At 43.7% G+C, this 18,576-nt stretch overlaps 1 protein-coding gene across 10 annotated transcripts in view; it reads left to right on the plus strand.

Annotated features, from left to right (window-relative positions):
* Positions 1-18,576, plus strand: part of LOC307016871 (leucine-rich repeat and fibronectin type-III domain-containing protein 2-like) — a 321,008-nt gene that overhangs the window by 258,895 nt on the left and 43,537 nt on the right. The window contains exon 1 of one of the 10 annotated variants that reach the window (XM_079646218.1): positions 2,433-2,971. The exons of the other annotated variants lie outside the window; for them this stretch is intronic. The gene's annotated coding sequence lies outside the window, so the exon portion shown is untranslated. Of the gene's footprint in view, positions 1-2,432; positions 2,972-18,576 lie in introns of those variants that run through there. 10 annotated transcript variants of the gene reach the window in all.

Genomic DNA, 18,576 nt, shown 5'->3' on the forward strand with positions numbered 1-18,576 from the left:
CCAACCGGAGACGAGGTGCTGGAGTCGGCCGATACGCCGACAGGACTCGAGGAGCTGGCGTCGGCCGATGAGTCAGCAGGTGACGAGGAGCCGGAGTCGGGACCATGGTTACTGGAGCCGGCACTGAAGCCGGGACCATGGCTGTAAGGTCCGGTTCTGGAGCTGGAAACATGGCTGTAAGGTCCGGTTCTAGAGCCGGAAACATGGCTGTAAAGTCCGGTTCTGGGGCCGGAAACATGGCTGTAAGATCCGGTTCTGGAGCCGGAAACATGGCTGTAAGGTCCGGTTCTGGAGCCGGAAACATGGCTGTAAGGTCCGGTTCTGGAGCCGGAAACATGGCTGTAAGGTACGGTTCTGGGGCCGGAACCATGGCTCTTGGGGCTTGAGCTGCTAGCTTGGCCTTGCGACTCCTCCTCTTAGCAGCCGCCTGAATACTCCGTGGACCTCCATAAGCCAGACGAGTTCCAGAATATGACTCCTGGACAGGAGCAGGAACTGCACCTGGTACATATGGTGCCAGGTTGGGAATTGGGAGACCGGGAGCTAGCATGCCTGGGGCTAGCAGGCCGGGAATCACACACAGGGAGGATCTTTGAAATCCAGCCAGGTAAGAACTTCACCATACCTGGTTTCTCTCTAGCCATCTGGCGCGCCTCCGACAACACAGCCTCCCGCTGCTGAACTCCGGGTGCTCTCTTCCATCGATCCGAGCAGTTAGCCAAAAAAAAGGAAACATTTAATAATTCCGACTCGAACGGATCTGCTGGGCCCATTTTTCAGGTCGGTTCGTACTGTCACGGTTTGTGAAACAAACAGGACCCAAATGCAGATTTAAACTGAAACTTCCTTTATTTCAAGGCTATGATCTATATACACAATGACAAACAGAACACTCACCGCAGAACTAGTCAGGGAACAAGACGAACCGACCAAGACAGACAGACAACCCAGAACTTAAATACACACAAGACTCAATCACACAACAAGACACAGGTGAGGAGGGAGGAGAAAACACAGGGGCCCAGGTGAACATAATCAGACAATTAGACACACCAGGGAAACTAATGACAAGAGGAAAAACACAGGGGAAAGGACCAGACAATAACCCAAAGGAAAACATGACATGGAAAACAGCAAAAACACCCAAACCTAAAAAACTATAAACGTGACATAACATGAGAATCGTGACACAGAGTTGGTTTGGAATTGTTTTAGATCTTCTGTATGTGCTTCAGTTGTCAGAGTCTGTCCATCTTACACACAGCATTTGGAAAACCTCTAAAGCCTTGCTTGTTTGTTGTGCCCACATCAATCACATTCATTTAAGTTTGGATATTTATTTCACACCCGCTCACCCACAGCATCCCAGGAATTTAGGCAATTTGGCACCTCCAACTTCTCATCAAATACCATCATATTATGCAGTGAGGTGCAAAGTAATATATCATACCCAGCATCACACACTGCTTGTATTCCTCAGGCAGTCCTGATGAGTTATATGAGTTATGTTTCTGCTGATGCTTTCTTTAAAAATGAAGTTTTTTTTTAAAGCAATTCATGTTTAGACTTGTTACAATAACGCACACATAATTACATTTGTAATTACTGTCAGCACCTGGAGGAACATAATAGCAAAGATTATGATGTATATGGTTTTATTCACTAAGAGGATGTCTGAGGGAAGACAAATTATGTCTGAACACTGAAAAAAATGAAATACTTACTTAAATGAAATGTATTATGTAATTTTCAACAGAACTGTTTGAGTTAGTTGAAAGCAATATAACTAACATAACATTGTTATAGTGAGGTTTCTCAATGTATATTTTGAAAAAGTAAAGACACTTCTATTCCAGTCCATGAATCCCTTAGAATAAAAGCAGTTATTTTGTGGCAGTGTGTTCTCAGTGGTCTCAGTGGACAGTGGAGGAGATTTCTGAGAGTGTGTGCACGCAGGCAGAAGGGTTAACTGTAGCTTGCTGCCTGGTGTTAGTGAGATCATTTCACAAAAATGGCTCTCTGGCTCCTCGTGTGATTGGCCTCAGAGTCGGCCAGTTGAGATGTATGAGCTGAGCTGCATGCATAATATTCAATGTGTTATGACTCACTTGTTCTTTAAAAAGCAAGCAAGGCCTCTCGAGAAAGCTGGAGAAAATAAGAAATACAGCATAATTCATCAGAAGCAGGTGAGAGTGAAAAATAGCAAAGTAAGATCTAAAGTTTGGGTTTCTGGTGTGTGTGTGTGTGTGTGTGTGTGTGTGTGTGTGTGTGTGTGTGTGTGTGTGTGTGTGTGTGTGTGTGTGTGTGTGTGTGTGTGTGTGTGTACAGACAGGTGTGTGTGTGATTGTGGCTTCAAAACGTACTGTACTAATCTCATGTGGGAAGAAACTAAGTACTGTACTTTACAGTATAGCACATTCCACATTCCAAATCTACTCTAATCTAAATAGTTATCACCAGTGGCGTTTTCTCCTGGAGGCCAAGGGAAGCCAGGCTTCCCCTGTTTTTTCGGATTGTAGTTATAATTTTAATAAATAAATAAAAACACTTCGTTTAGTTTCGGATTTTTTTTGTTGTGTGTTGCTGCCGGCCCGTCTCTCCCCCATTCTCATTGAGTATTTTACAAAGAGTGAAACAGCGCCCCTCTAGATGTTATGGTGAAACAGTAGATTGCACTCTCTGTTGCGAGAGGAGGCCAGCCGAAATTTGCTTCCCTTGGTGAAAAAAAATGGAGGGATTGACCAATCAGATGAGGCTCACGTCATGCCCCTGCCAACCTGTGATTGGTCAGGGCCATGCCAAGGGAAGCCAGAGGCGGCTGGCTTCCCTTGCCTCACAATCCAATCAAATCGCATCAATTTAGTGGTGCAGTGACGCGTCCCAAAAAGCGGAAGTAAGCTGCGCTCGGTTTCCCTCGACAAAATAGCAATGGGATTTCTCCATAGGATTTTGGAAAATAGCTCGAAAAAAGGTCAGTGGAAAACGAACCTGGTAAATGCACGTTTTGTTCAGTCGGATAATATCCACATGTCTACCCTACTTTTATAATTTTCGAATCATAAATCTAATCGATAGAAGATAGATAGCCTCACTGCACGACTCTAACCGCCGTTAGAAAGTAGCAAGCAACTGAAGCAAGTGCAATTATGGAGGGTGGAGATTTGGAGTATTTAATCAAAAATAATTGTACTAAACTTCCGCTGCAGCAGCAGCAGCAGCAACAACAAATACAATCTGATGACAGGCCAATGCCCAAACTGGAGCTGTGTACAGCGAGGAACAAAGGAGCGAACCGGGGACGTAAAACGTTAAAGGTCTCCTGATTTAGTTTGTGAATGAATGCTTATTAGAGTTTCGGCTGGAGAGTGCATGCGGACCTGTCGGTCAGATAACAAGCGTGTGTAAGTCCTGCATCTGTATGATACAAATGTGTGTAAAATGATACCGGGCGCTGTAATCACTCATCTGGTTACGTTTACATTGACCACCACCCCCCCCCCCCCCCCCCCACCCCAAAAGAAAGGACGTATTATTGGCTTCCCCTAATTTTTTCCCCACGCCACGCTACTGGTTATCACCGCAATAAACTGTTTACATGTATAGACTTCTTGCACTATTTTTTATTTTATTTTTGTATTCTATTATATATTTTGCATTGTTTGGGGAGCTCGGTTCAGAAGAATTTCATTGCCATTTCTACACTGTAGCTTGCGTGCATATGACAATAAAACCTTTGAATCCTTTAAAAGTCAATCGCATTCGAGAGTTATTCCAGTATAGGCCATTATAAACTTTTGGTTGTTCTAAAAAAAATAGAACAACCAAAAGTCCTGACCCAGAAACCCTTAAAGGTCTTATAATATATAAATGTAATACTTTCTCCAAACTTATAACAAATCATACTTGTTGCGTCTCAAAGAGATCTTAGTTTACACAAATTCCCACACACATCGGCTCCCATGAACACAACCAGACAGGTGAAGCAGCTCGTGGTGTGGTGCCCTTCACTCAGCTGCCCTGGCATTTAAGGAGCCTCCTTTCATAGGGGCCCGTTATCTCTCACCATTGTCCATGGAGAGGCTGGACCATGAAGGTCAGTGCTCAGTGGCAACATGATCTATAGTGCAGGGGGGGCATGTGATATAAGAGCATGAGGGGCTCTTTCATATTTTCAGATATGAGCAGAGTGCTGCTTTGTAGATGTGTTTTTTTGTTTTAGGTCTGCACTGTTGTATCAGTTGTTTTAATAACAGATGATACCTTCATCAATATAACATGAGTGTGCTGCAGTTCTTAAAAGACAGACAGTCGTTGCTGGTTGTTCATCCCTTACTTACAGTTGTAAAGAAGGGGGATTTATTTATGTGTTAAAAGTCCTGTTCTTTTTTTGCCTGCACATTATTATGTAATCACGGAACACGACAAGTAAATATTGAGGGATTGTTTTTTTCCCAATTGCAAAAATTAAGTATGTTGAATTTGCATCTTCAAGTGCACATCCTACGCCGGTTTCCCTTTATACATCACAATCAACTCGAATTGCGGTGCAGCTTTTGCGGGCTTCACGTAACGCCCATATTTGCCTATAAATAGTCAAAGAAACGCGCATTCATTCATTTATTTTGCCTGACTTTATGAAGAAGATTGCAGGAAATGACGACAGAACAGCCAAAAAATACATCTCCCACCGTGTCAGATGTTGGTTCTTTTGGGAAGGTGGAGACAAATCAAATTGTTTGGTGGATGCAGTTTGAACCATAGCAGCATGGAGGTCGGATCATCACCAAAATAAATAAATAAGTGGTCCGAAAAAAGTTAATGACAAAATACACATAGCCTTCCTCAGGCAGTGTGTCAGTGTGTTTGTGCCAGGCAGTGGTGTATTGGGGATTTTTCATCCCAAACAATGCCACACAAGTGCGCACGCGCGCAGTGCACTCACAAAACGGGCAGACAGGTCCACAGAAACTACCGGTATGCTTAGTCCTATAGTTACTGTACTGCAAAAAGCAGACGGTGCTGCGCTCAACACACACACAGACTCAAAACCATGGACACACTGGCAACAGATCATGCTCCAAATCAGTGGGGATACGGCATACCCCCGCTTCCAACGCCCACTACACCAATGGTGCCCCCCCCCCCCATGATGAGAAACTGTAAGAAAGTCGGGGGATGCCTGCGGAGTGGAGTCAATTCATGTTCATTTTTTGAGTTTGGTGGTTTGTATTCCAGCTGTCTCCACTGCAGCCTGTTCATCTCAACCCCCCCCGCAGTAACTCTATCCACCATTTAAATGAAATAAAACAAATGTGTTGTGTTATATATCAGCTGCCAAATCTACCAAATATATGGTGTTCTTAGTTTCCATACCTCCTGTGTTTTATGAGCAACTTATCAAGTCTTAGCAAACGGCACAAAACATGATTAAACATGATTCTGTGGTGACTCTAGTATAATTCACTTTTGGGTCACAGTTCCTACACGGACCTGGTTTAGCGTAACACCGGAGATATAGGTTGCCAAGCTAGAGCTAGCAACGCACTCTAACTTGACTCTCCTCACTGAGTACATGTCTGATACTACTATTGCTTGATGGAAAATAAAGAGTGGAAATCCCTTTTAAATACTCCGCCTCCGACTCCTTCTTACCGGCAGTACACTGGTGACCCTGAGTTTTTCGAGATAGTTTCCGAAACATTTTTGAACATGGCTGAACGAGATGTTTTCGTTAAGCTGCCGGAGTTTTGGGAGCATGCCGCGGAGGCATGGTTTGCACACGTGGAGGCTCACTTCGCTTGCAAGCATCTCCACGATGAAGATCTGAGATATTACCACGTGGTGGCTTCGCTGGGGGTTTCTACTTCAGCCAGCTTAGTGGGTTTCATTGCAGCACCCCCACGCCTCGGCAAATACGAGGCTATCAAGGCTCTTCTCCTGAAGACAGTTGGTTTATCGACGAGAGAAAGAGCCCGCCAAATTATGGACATTCAGGGCCTCGGGGATGGCAAGCCATCTCAGTTAATGGAGAAGATGCTAAGCCTGCTAGGAGGGGAAGATACCCAGATTTTGTTAATGGAGATGTTTCTTCAACACTTACCTCCCCGGGTCCAGAAAGCGTTGGCCAACACATCCATCAAGGAGCCCCGCGCGCTGGCCGGAGAAGCGGACCGTTTCTTTCTGGCTACACGACAGTCTGGTGCAGAGGCGTTGGCTGTGGAGCACAGCGGCCCTTCTGTGGGCAAGAAAGCATGGCGGAGGCCGGACACGGCGAGGGGATACCGGTGAGTGCTTCCACCATGCACTTTTCGGGACGATGGCAAAGAGGTGCATCGCTCCATGCAGCTACAAGCCTCCGGGAAACGGAGGTGCCGACGCTCAGTAGTGGCTCTGAGCGTCGGCGGCATGGGCAGGCTCCTTTTCGTCAAAGACAGTGTTTCAGGGAGCCTGTTTCTGTGCGACACGGGCGCGCAGCGGAGTGTGTTTCCCACGTTGAGAGTAGACATCACTCGAGGCGGGCAAGGCCCACAGCTAACAACGGCTAACGGCGGGCCCATTCGCACGTACTGATTACGGCTTATGTGTTTGCATCGGTGGACAGCGTTTCAGCTGGGATTTTGTAACAGCGGACATTTCTTTTCCTCTTCTTGGGGCGGACTTTTTGTGTGCTCATGGGCTGTTGGTGGACATTAAAAATAAATGTTTAGTGGATGCCTTAACGTTTTCTTCTCTCGTGTGCACACTCGGCAGTGCAGCGTACGACGGGCTGTCGGGCTCGCTGTCGGGGGAGGACATTTTTCTCAGACTTTTGGCCGAGTTTCCTGATCTGTCGCTGCCCACTTTCTCTGCGCTCACCACCAAACATGGTGTGGAGCACCACGTCACCACCGAGGGGCCTCCAGTCTACGCCAGGGCCCGACGGTTGAACCCTTCTAAGCTAACCGTAGCGAGGGCGGAATTCGCAACCATGGAACGCCTGGGCATCGTCCGCCGCTCCAACAGCCCTTGGGCCTCTCCTCTACACGTCGTGCCCAAGCCGAACGGCGGTTTCCACCCGTGCGGGGATTACCGCCGACTCAACGATGCCACTACACCTGACCGCTACCCGGTGCCGCACATACAGGACTTTTCAGCGCATCTGGCCGGCACAAAGGTTTTCTCCAAGGTGAACCTGGTGCGTGGATACCACCAGGTGCCCATGCACCCCCTGGACATTTCCAAAACGGCAGTAATAACGCCTTTTGGACTCTTTGAGTTCCTGCGGATGCCTTTTGGGCTCAAGAATGCCGCCCAGACGTTCCAGCGCCTTATGGATTCGGTGCTGCGGGACCTGCCGTTCGTGTTCGTGTACCTGGAAGACATCCTCGTCGCCAGCGTTTCAGTGGAGGAGCACCTGTCTCACCTCCGGGCCCTGTTCACGCGGCTCGGCGAACATAGATTGATCATCAACCCTGCAAAGTGCCAGTTCGGGGTGTCGGACATTAACTTCCTGGGGCACCGCGTCACCAAGGACGGTGCAACACCCCTGCCGGCGAAGGTGGAGGCTGTTGCGGCTTTTCCTCGCCCGCTTACAGCCCGGTCGCTGCGTGAGTTCCTGGGGATGGTGACTTTCTACCACCGTTTCATCCCCCGGGCCGCCCACATCATGCGGCCATTGTATGAGGCTCTGAAAGGCAAGACCCCCGTTCAGGCGATCGACTGGACATCAGAGGCGGAAGTCGCTTTCACTGAAGTTAAAGTCCTTATCTTACATTAAAAACTTTTTTTGGCAGTTGATTTCTGGGGGGTGTATGCAACAGATAGTCAATGTATGTTTCTTTATTTCATACTGAATAATATGTAAAAAAAGGAAAAATATTAGGTCCAATAAAAAAACTTTGCTTCTGGAAGCAGGCCATTTCGTGACGTCACGTGTGGTTCCCGGCTGCCGCTGTCTGGCTCCCTGCTGCCGTCCGGATCGCACAAATCGCTCCCATTTCTCCCGTAAAACCTTCTCTTTCGGGAACAAATGAACGGTAAAACCATCCCGATTGGTGTTGCTACACCCGCCAACGACACACCTCTTCACCATGATCCGGAAAAAACAAGACAAACTCGGAGATAAACACTGATACACAAAGTTGACATGCGGCTATACCAGCAATGCTACACTGTGTGATGCTGGGACGGGCTGAACTCACCAGGATTCGCGGAACCACACGTGACGTCACGACACAGCACCAAGCAGCGGCAAGTTTGAATCCAGACTTTTCTGGATACCTCTGAATTTGACCCATTTTCCCGATATTAACAAGTGATTTACAGCAAATAGGAAACGATATTCGATCTATATCACGTGTTACTGGAATAAGACCCAACAAGTTAATGCATTTTGAAACAGTTCTATGATCTTTCAGCTACAGTAAATTACGCAAGATAAGGACTTTAAGACCGCGCTGGCTCAAGCGGCTTTGCTGACACACCCTTCATCCACAGCTCCCATCTCCATCACTACGGATGCTTCGGACTACGCAGCCGGCGCGGTGCACGAACAGTGGCTGGACGGAGCTTGGCAACCGCTCGCCTTTTTCAGCAGACTGCTGACGCCGAGGGAACGCAAGTACAGCGCTTTTGACCGGGAGCTCCTGGGTCTTTATTTGGCTGTGCGGCACTTCCGTTTTCTGTTGGAAGGCCGTGAGTTCACAGCGTTTGTAGACCACAAACCGCTCACCTTCGCCATGTCAAAGGTGACGGAGCCTTGGTCGGCACGTCAGCAGCCGCAGCTCCCCAACATTTCAGAGTTTACCACAGACATTAAACACGTGGCTGGCAAGTCGAACTTGGTTGCCGATTGCCTCTCCAGGGTCGTCATCGGAGCCGTCCAGCTGGTTTAGCGTAACACCGGAGATATAGGTTGCCAAGCTAAAGCTAGCAACGCACTCTAACTTGACTCTCCTCACTAAGTACATGTCTGATATCACTATTGCTTGATGGAAAATAAAGAGTGGAAATCCCTTTTAAATACTCCGCCTCCGACTCCTTCTTACCGGCACTACAATAGTATATAAAACCATGGTCGTATCTGTGCAACCTATAGAAATACAAAACGGCCTCTATTCTAATTCTGTCCTTCTGCATCATTTATGAGAATACATGTCATAACATTAACACAACATATTCAAGGTGGTTTTCTATAACATATCCGTATATATTTATTTCTCCCAGTTATGTTTTTGTGTGCACTGAGGAGTCTCAAACGTCAGGCGTTAGGCGTTTGTTTAATCATTTTAAGATTGGCTTTAATCAATTTTTGCGAATTAATTCTTCATATATGATGAATGAGAGGTAACATTATATTTATTATATTATTTCCACATATTTCTCGGTGTCGCAGTTTCTCGTCTCTCGTGTTTTTGTGCTTAGTGGTGCGTACGTATGGGTCAGAGTTGGAGTGGAGTGGAGGACCGCACATTTTCCCGTCAAGTTTGTTTTTATAAATCGCAAACATTGCGTAGAAACTGGCGTACGCCATCTTTTGAGCATGCGCACCGTTTATAAATGAGGCCCCTGGCCATATGTTATTGCACTCTCACTCCACTGCAAGATACATTTATCTTGCAGTGGAGTGAGAGAGAGATACTGCAGTACCTCAGAGCCAGCAAAGGTTGATCCTTTCAGGGGCCTCATTTATAACGCCGTGCGTAGGATTCACTTGGGAAGGTTGCTTACGTAGTAGAAATCCAAAAAATAGGTACAGAAATGTTCCGACATTTTCCGATTCACCAAACATTGCGTACCGGTGAGGAAAGTGCGTACAGCACTTCCTACGCCGGTTTCCCTTTATAAATCACAATCGACTCGAAATGCGGTTCAGCTTTTGCGGGCTTCACGTAACGCCCATATTTGCCTATAAATAGTCAAAGAAACGCCCATTCATTCATTCATTTTGACTGAATTTATGAAGAAGATAGCAGGAAAAAACGACAGAACAGCTAAAAAAGACATCTCACACCTCCCTGCAGCTCATACTCTCGACAGCTTTATCAGGAAACCGTATTACTTCTCTCTCCTCCCCCCTTCGCTGCTCTCTCTCTGTCTCTCCCCTCCGGTACACGGCACCGTAAGACGTAGTGTGGAGATGCATTAGGTAACGCTGTGGGGGCTGTACTGCTCCAGCCGTCTCCTTTGTGTTTGTTTGTTTCCCCCTGTCTGTGTTGTTTGTGTGGGCGTGGTGGCTGTCACTCCTGGCTCCCGGCTCAACCTCCACTCACCTGCTGCAATCAGCTGTGCACCCTTCCCAACTACACACCTGCTTTCCATCAAGCCATTTACAACGGCATATCAACGGAGGCTCCACAACCTGTCTCCGCCAGATCGTCAAGTATCAGCCGTATCTCGCGTCTCCCCTCCGGTACACAGCACCGTAGTGTGGAGCTGCATTAGGTAACGCGAGATACGGCTGATACTTGCGCATTAGTTTCTTTTATGGATCAGTATCAACTGTCCTGCCAGTAACGTTACTATATTATCAATACTACTTTAGTTATAGCCTGATATATGATTGCTAACTTTACAATGTTGTGATGTGACTGACGTTAGCTAACATTAACTGTAGCTAACGCCGGTCACTCACCAAGACAGCTGCAGCTTCTCCACTGGTTCTCCACACACCACAGCTCCATTTCTCTCCGATGGCCGTTATTTTTTCTAATCCTTGGCTGCTCCTAGGGGGTATACTACGAAGCAGGATTTTCACTTAGCTTGCTAACTTCAGGGAAAACTCCGGCTTTCCGGTCTTACGAAGCTGGTTCTCTTTTTAGCAGGCTAGATCTCCATGGTAACTTATGCTGAGCGGCTAACCTGCCCCAGAGCAGGTTAGGTTGCAGGCTAAGAGATCAACTCAGTGAAAGCACTGCCTGCTGACCAATCAGAGCTCCGTGTGCGGAGTTTAAAGCGATCAAGTCACATTACAGGAGAAAGGAAATACAGAAAAACTGCAGTTGCAGGAAAGACGGTCGGCAAAAATCACTGACTGTGTGAACGTGAACATTAATAGAATAACACCTCCCATCTTCAGAGCAATCTGACTATTATAACATTAGCGTTAAGAAAGCTTACTTAAATATCTGCCACAACATAAGTAACCGGATCAAAGTAGGCTACAGTCCGCGGCATATCACATCATAATGTATCATATATTTCCTTATCTGAGTCAGCTGAGCCGTATCTGGCCGCGCAACACTCACAGTGTCACATACTGTATGCAGAAGTATTATTTTAAGCAACACATTAAGTTGACGAAACACTTGAGTCAAATGTAATTAAAGTCAGATCCACTCGTGTCTTGGACGGGACAGTGATATCATAAACCTGTTAATGTACGCATTCAAACACTTGTTCTGTTACCAGCTGTATTCACCTTGCAGGTGCAAGTATTTGTCTAATTATATAGTTGACTTTTCATTCAGGAAGTATGACGCTGCGCTGTCAGTACGCTTGTCCATGTTTGTGATTGGTCGAATGCTCCAAATATCACCCCTTTCATGTGAACGCGCACCTAACTAGATAGGGCACGGCTGGCTTGAGCGATCCACTTGATAACCCGCGTCGTAGTACCGTTTAGCGAGAGCGCATATATTTTGGATTAGGCCAACCGGCTAACTCAAACATATCCAGGTTAGGTTGAACCAGCTTGGTAGTACAGGCCCCTGGTCTCTTGGACGCCTAGCAGTCTCATAATTATAATAATATGCATTCGAATATATATTTTCAACCTATTCTGTGTGAAAACTAGCATTGTGATCCATGTTTATTCATACGTTAGACCGGCCGCTCTCCCCCATGTTACGTCACACGCGGGAGGCTTTTTTATGCAGAAGTGAAAATGTCTTACTAAAACGACGCCAGATGTCATTGTAGTGTATATTTCTGTATATCTTTTTGAAAATCTAGTGTATTAATCATTTTCCTACACATTTATTCACTGGTGTCTCTAACCTGCAAGTTGCTCTTTAAGCCTGATTGCCCCCGGTACCAGGGGCAGACGTGTAAGAAACACCATCCCAGGGCTTGTTAACATTTAACAACCTTTTAATGTGGCATACTCACTTAACGGGAAGAAACTCAGCTAACAGACGATATCAACAATTTTTACCTAAACAAAACACTCTTCCAACACCAAGCATCTGAATCAGCACTTAACGAAAACATGCTAACGCTGCGTCATGCATTACTGATACGTCACGTTCACAGTGAAAAGTCCCCAAACTCGCGCCGAGTAAATTGCAGACAGGCCGCAGAACTTCTAGGATTAATTGTATATTTCGGATGGATAGATTTGTTCTTAAACGCCCTCGCATTGAGGTACAAGTCGAACAGGTGCCAGAGTCACACGACCCACCTGAAGAGTGAATAGTGAGTTTTGAATATATTTTGTAATAATGGGTCATTTGAAAAAGTGTTTGTATGACAATAGAGACAAAGGCCACCTGTTGTGTGCTGTGTCTGTCTCTCTCTGTTTATCTGTGTCTGTGTCTCTCTCTCTGTCTCTCTCTCTGTCACTCTCTCTCTCTCTCTCTCTCTCCCTCGCCGTGCCAATTCTATATGCCAACTTTTCTCGTTTCTGCCGCTGCGTAGCATGTTGTAACGACGTGGAATTAGCAGAATAGGCTATTCGCTATTGTATTGTTAACTCACACCCGTTGATGTAATTTAGCTGATAAAAAGGAGACTAATAAAAGCTAATAAAAGCCTCACGCGTGGCGTTTCACTGTCAAGGGGTGCGATATAGTGTGTATGTAACTACATTACAAATACTGATTTGAGCCCCACCACTGTATGGGTTAGCCCTACCATAGATTACCCAACAAAAATACTCTGGCGCTGCCAATGCTGATAATCCATCATTGTGGTACCTGAGAGAGGTCAAATGGCACTGATGGTAACCAAATGTACCCAAAGATGAGTCGGCCTCGACCTGCCTGTGCTAAAGCTCTCTAAAAAATGTCAAGTTTCACTAAATTAGCATCTATCCTGACATAGGTGGTTTGGATCCCTAACGGTTCTGGGCTACTATTCCATCATTCAAGGGTGGTTTTCACTATAAATAATGTGTTTTCTTTAGGTGGAGATTAGAATTTAAATGTTTTGACTATGTTCAATCTGTATTTACTCTGACACAGCAACATCTAAATTGATTCTGACACTTCTACAGCCACAGGTGTATAATTGCTTTGATAAATAATATTATTCATATACCCCTTTTAGTTGTGAAGATATTCATTCGATATTCATTCTGGGCATGTCATTTTCGAGCCTGAGGCTTGAAAAATAGGCCCAGTGCTTAACAGGTTAAACTAAAGACTTGGCGACCTATGAAGGTAGATATGGTGCAAAATGCGAGAGCGTGTAGAGCCTGATGTGAGCACTTGCAGAAAAAAGAAATCGGAGCCCTGTGTGCATACATTTACACTTGTAGAAAATATCCACGTAACTGTGAACCAAATTTGAAGTCACAGAAGAAAAAAAAAAGATATGTAGCTTGTAGAAAAAAAATTAACTTAGTGATGAAATGTTGACTTGCAGAAAAATACATATTTTTTAAATATATTTTCTATTACAACTGCAACTTGGTTATTACAACCTCTCAAATCAGCCATTACAACTTGACGAATCTGCTCTGTGGCAGTATAAATCAACGAATCTGCGGTCTTGACTTTTGGTACACTTCTTGCGATAAATGTGTCGCAAAAGTAATTTTCACCTGTAGATCAGCTGTAGATGTAGGGGGAGGGAGGGGGGTTGGAGCGAAGGGGCGGAGCTATCGGAACGACGAGGCTTGACTGCGGGGCTAACGGTTGTGTCGCGACCAGTCCGCTGACATGGCGCGTCAATCAACGGTAAGTTTTGCCCATTACTTGCCCAGTATTACGTTAAATATTATTATTGTGATTGAGGATTAAATCCGCTTTGAAGAACACCGTTTTATATCGTGCAGTTTAGCGGCAAAATAACGTCAGTTAGCCAGCTAACGCTAGCTTTGTTGAGTTTATGCTAGCTAAACAAGTAGTGATTGTAGTCTACCGCAGTAATTAATATATTGTAGCCTACTGCTTTGGCACTAACGGTTGATAACCGTTATGAAAATAAAACCAATTGAACTGTACTGAAATAATGACACGTTTTAGAATTGTCTTGGGTTCCTGCTGTGTTTTTAAAGCCTTTGTAAATTATCCATGCTATTTTCTATTTAGAATGAAGACTTCAGAATCTTAAAATCCCTTGACGTTTGTATGCAATTGTGCTAAATTCAACTCTGGAATCAAGCAAATATTAATATGTTTGCATGACATTAGTTATTTATATTTTGCCATCACTTAATTATACGTTTAATACATTTAAGTCAAGCTAAGGTACATGTGATGGTAGCTAGTTAGTACTCTTACCTGTGAGGCCTCCTCCAAACAGCATAATAACCAGACTGTATCATTAAAACTAAGTACCAGTTCTAGATCCTTGACTTTAGACAAACAATTCAAGAGACAACATGTATTTAAAGACCAATCTTTATTTGAAGGTGCCTCTTAACCTGATACATTAGTTATACAGTAATAGTATTGACAATCTAAAAAAACTGAGCAACTCAAAAGTCAACTTTATATTTTTTATTGTCTAAAGCATTTATTATTTGCTTATTATTTTTTCCTCTCATATCCAGTGTGGACGGATTGAGACAGCGTGATATCCATAGAGCTGCAGAGACTTCAGGGAGAAACCTCTGTGTGATGGACGTCCTGTCTGTTGGTTTGGAGAGGACTGATGGTCTTTCATCAGCGAGGAGGTCCAGGCCTTATGGAGGAGCCCATGCTGGGCATAGCTGATACCACCTGCACAGGCCTAGTCTGTCACGTTATTTGACTAAATGTGTTTACTTATACATTTAATAGGCTTTACACCTTTTGTCCATATGTGCTTTTTATTTAAAACATTTTTGATTAACTTTTGGTTCACATTTCAATAAATTGTATTTGTATTTGCACTCCTTTCGTCCATTATTCTTACTGAAAACAGATTACACATTCACATCTGACTGAAGATTGACCCAATTTATTTGTGACGTTGCAAACTCTGCGGTGCAAGGCACAAGTGTTTTGAAGCTCATAAAGTGAGGCAAATAGAAACAATTAGCTGATGGAGTGTAGATGTGGAAATAGATGCATATAAGCCTGAATATAACCACCCCTTCTCTGAGGTGCAGGCAGCGTCACAAACAAATGATGGTCCTGATAGACTACAAAAATATTCGGTGTGCAGATCTTTGTTTTCACAATAAAAGTAGTTTCTTAGTGAATGTCCTTTACTGGTCTTAAAATCTCATAAAATCAGCTTTTAATTTTCCTCTTGGATGTTCTTCTTGACCCTCAGAGAAAGAGGGGATGTCTTTCAGGCATGTCCTTTCCTAACAAAAATGACAGGAAACATAAAACATATTATTGCAGAACAAGTGTATTATTTATGAAAGCGGTGTGCTTGTGTGTTTAGGGGCTGTAGATATAATTATTTTGTAATTGTAATCAGATTATGAATGAACAGTATGAAATTCATCAACATTGAAATATATTTTATTATCAAAATAATATTTAACTGTTACAAAACGTAGTGCAACTGTAGAAGCTTGCTCTGTTGTCTCACTGAAAGAATAACTTTTACCACGTTTTTACAGACAATATTGAGAGATAAATAGTAGCAGTTCTCACTATGTGTTCAATATCTTTGCCTTCAATACATTAAATTAGAAAGCTGTCAAAATCATATTGCTTGTTCACATCAAAATGTAACTTTTTGCATGGAAAAAACCCTCAACTTCACTGATGTGTAGGTGATCTAGTATTGTTTAATGGAATGTATATCAGTGTATTAAAGTCAATACTTCATTTATTTAAACCAATATCTTTCTTGATTCTTTGTACAGTATGAAAATTTTTTATTTGTACCTGTGCTGAAGTTCACTGCTGTGAGGAGTCCAGTTCTGTCTCTCACTCTCTGGTCCAGCCTGTCTGCATCCCCTGGACACCTTAAACAATCAGATATATGTAAAATACCATGTGTACAAACAATATAACTTATTATCTTCTGTTGAACATGTTGGATTGTGTATTGTCCGAGTCAGGGTCCTTTTTTTTTACTGTAACTTTGGAAGTTGTGTTTCCAATGCTTACTGTTTATTTGATACCCATTTGGTAATGCAATTCATAAAAACAACAAGGTTTGGTTTGTTCTTCAGATATGACTGACGTAAACGAGTAAGCTCAATAATGAACTCCAGCTCAACCAACCATATTGTAATATCTAAGTAATCATCTTGAAATATGACATTAATAATTGTAATATATAGGGGTGCACCGAATGGGAAATTCTTGGCCGAAACCGATACCGAAAAAAGGAAACAGTTGGCCGAAAACAGAACGCCGAAAGGCCGAAAATGATTACTAGAAATATATATATACATATATATATTTTACCAATGTTGTTCAGCTACCTGATTATGGAAAAAGACATGATTATGTAACTTAAATAATAATCACTATTATGGGTCCATAAAACATTTATTCAGCACTTTTGAATGCATACAGTACATTAATTCCAAGTCAAGTGCATTTTCTTTGTCTCTGTAGGATAACTACAACAAAGTGCATTCAGAACAAAGCTAAGGTGCTTCAAAACTGCATAAACATCTAGGCCAGTAGGCCTACAACAAAATAGTGTAAATAAAGACTGTAACAGCCAGGCCTTGAACAACAACAAATGCACCTATAAGTTTGGTAAGCTAACGTGTTGTTGTGATGACGTAATCAAAACGCGGCGGCAAGCACGGCGTGCGATCATGCTCGCGGCTGGCTCAAAGCCAACATGTCTGCCGCTTGGAGATATTTAAAAATATCAGAGAGAGGCGCGGATTGCGATTTGTAAAACGTGTTCAGCTGACATTTCTCGAGCAGTAACTGCAAAGACTTTCACCACTTCGGGATTACTCCACCACTTGAAATCAAAACACCCGGACAAATATGCGGAGTATGATCAACGTAACCCTGTTCTCTGACATCCGGTGACATCCGGTGCTCAAACCCTTTCGGCCGAAAGCCGAAAGGGCCTTTTTAACCATTTTCGGCCGATGATTTTCGGTGGCCGAATATTCGGTCAATCCCTAGTAATATACACACATCTTATTGTGAGGTTGATTTCACATACACTACTTCAACGTTAGCTAAATAGAAAATAGCATGGATCATTTACAAAGGCTATAAAAACACCACCCTTAGTGCCAATAGCAGGCTATAATATATGAATTACTGCTGTAGACTACAACCACTACTTGTTTAGCTAGCATAAACTCAACAAAGCTAGCGTTAGCTGGTTAACCGACATTATTTTGCGGCTAAACTGCACGATATAAAACGGTGGTTTTCAAAGTGGATTTAATCCTCAATCACAATAATAATATTCAAAGTAATGCTGGGCAAGTAATGGGCAAAACTTACCGTTGATTGACGCGCCATGTCAGCAGACTGGTAGCGACACGAACCATTAGCCCTGCAGTCAAGCCTCGTCGTTGTGATAGCTCCGCCCCTTTGCTCCAACCCCCCTCCCTCCCCCCACATCTACAGCTGATCTACAGGTGAAAATTACTTTTGCGACACATTTATCGCAAGAAGTGTACCAAAAGTCAAGACCGCAGATTCGTCGATTTATACTGCCACAGAGCAGATTCGTCAAGTTGTAATGACTGATTTGAGAGCTTGTCATAACCAAGTTGCTGTTGTAATGGAAAATATATTTTAAAAATATGTATTTTTCTGCAAGTGAACATTTCATCACTAAATTCATTTTTTTTCTACAAGCTACAAAACTTTTTTTTTTCTTCTGTGACTTCAAATTTGGTTTACAGTTACGTGGATATTTTATACAAGTGTACATTTGGTTCACAGTTACGTGGATATTTTATACAAGTGTAAATGTATGCACACAAGCTCAGATTTTTTTTCTGCAAGTGCTCACATCAGGTTTTACACGCTCTCGCATTTTGCACCATATCTACCTTCATAGCGACCCGTAGTTAGGGTTAGGGTTAGACCACAGCTTCAGAATCACTGACCGACACGTGAATGGAACATGTGTCATTATTTTCTACCATCTTTGTTATAAACACTCAGGTTTGACTGTACGCCATTCTGTGTTGTATTTCTCTCTGTGATTATCTCCAGAATAAAACATTCCTTCTCATATTTCTGGAAATAATAAACCAGCCCAAAAAGTTTTTGGAAGCCTTTTCACCCGAGGCCAGGGTGTCTTTGTTGAAATGCTGCTGTCTGTTCTTTGGTCCCATAGTGCTGCTGTCACACCGAGGGGAAGCTGGAGACTTCTCACAGCACTTAGCAAGAAGGTTAATTAGCCAGACAATAGAAAAGCTATTCCATGATGTCACTTCTGCATCCAACTCCAATTATTAATCTTTTGAGCAGAGCTTTCTGGAAGCAGGATTGAGACCTGCCTGAGAGAGTAGGGAGGGGGGGGGGGGGGGCTGGGACACGTCTGAACTAT

This window comes from Notothenia rossii (genome assembly GCF_949606895.1).
Source record: "Notothenia rossii genome assembly, chromosome: 8".
Lineage (NCBI taxonomy): Eukaryota > Metazoa > Chordata > Actinopteri > Perciformes > Nototheniidae > Notothenia > Notothenia rossii.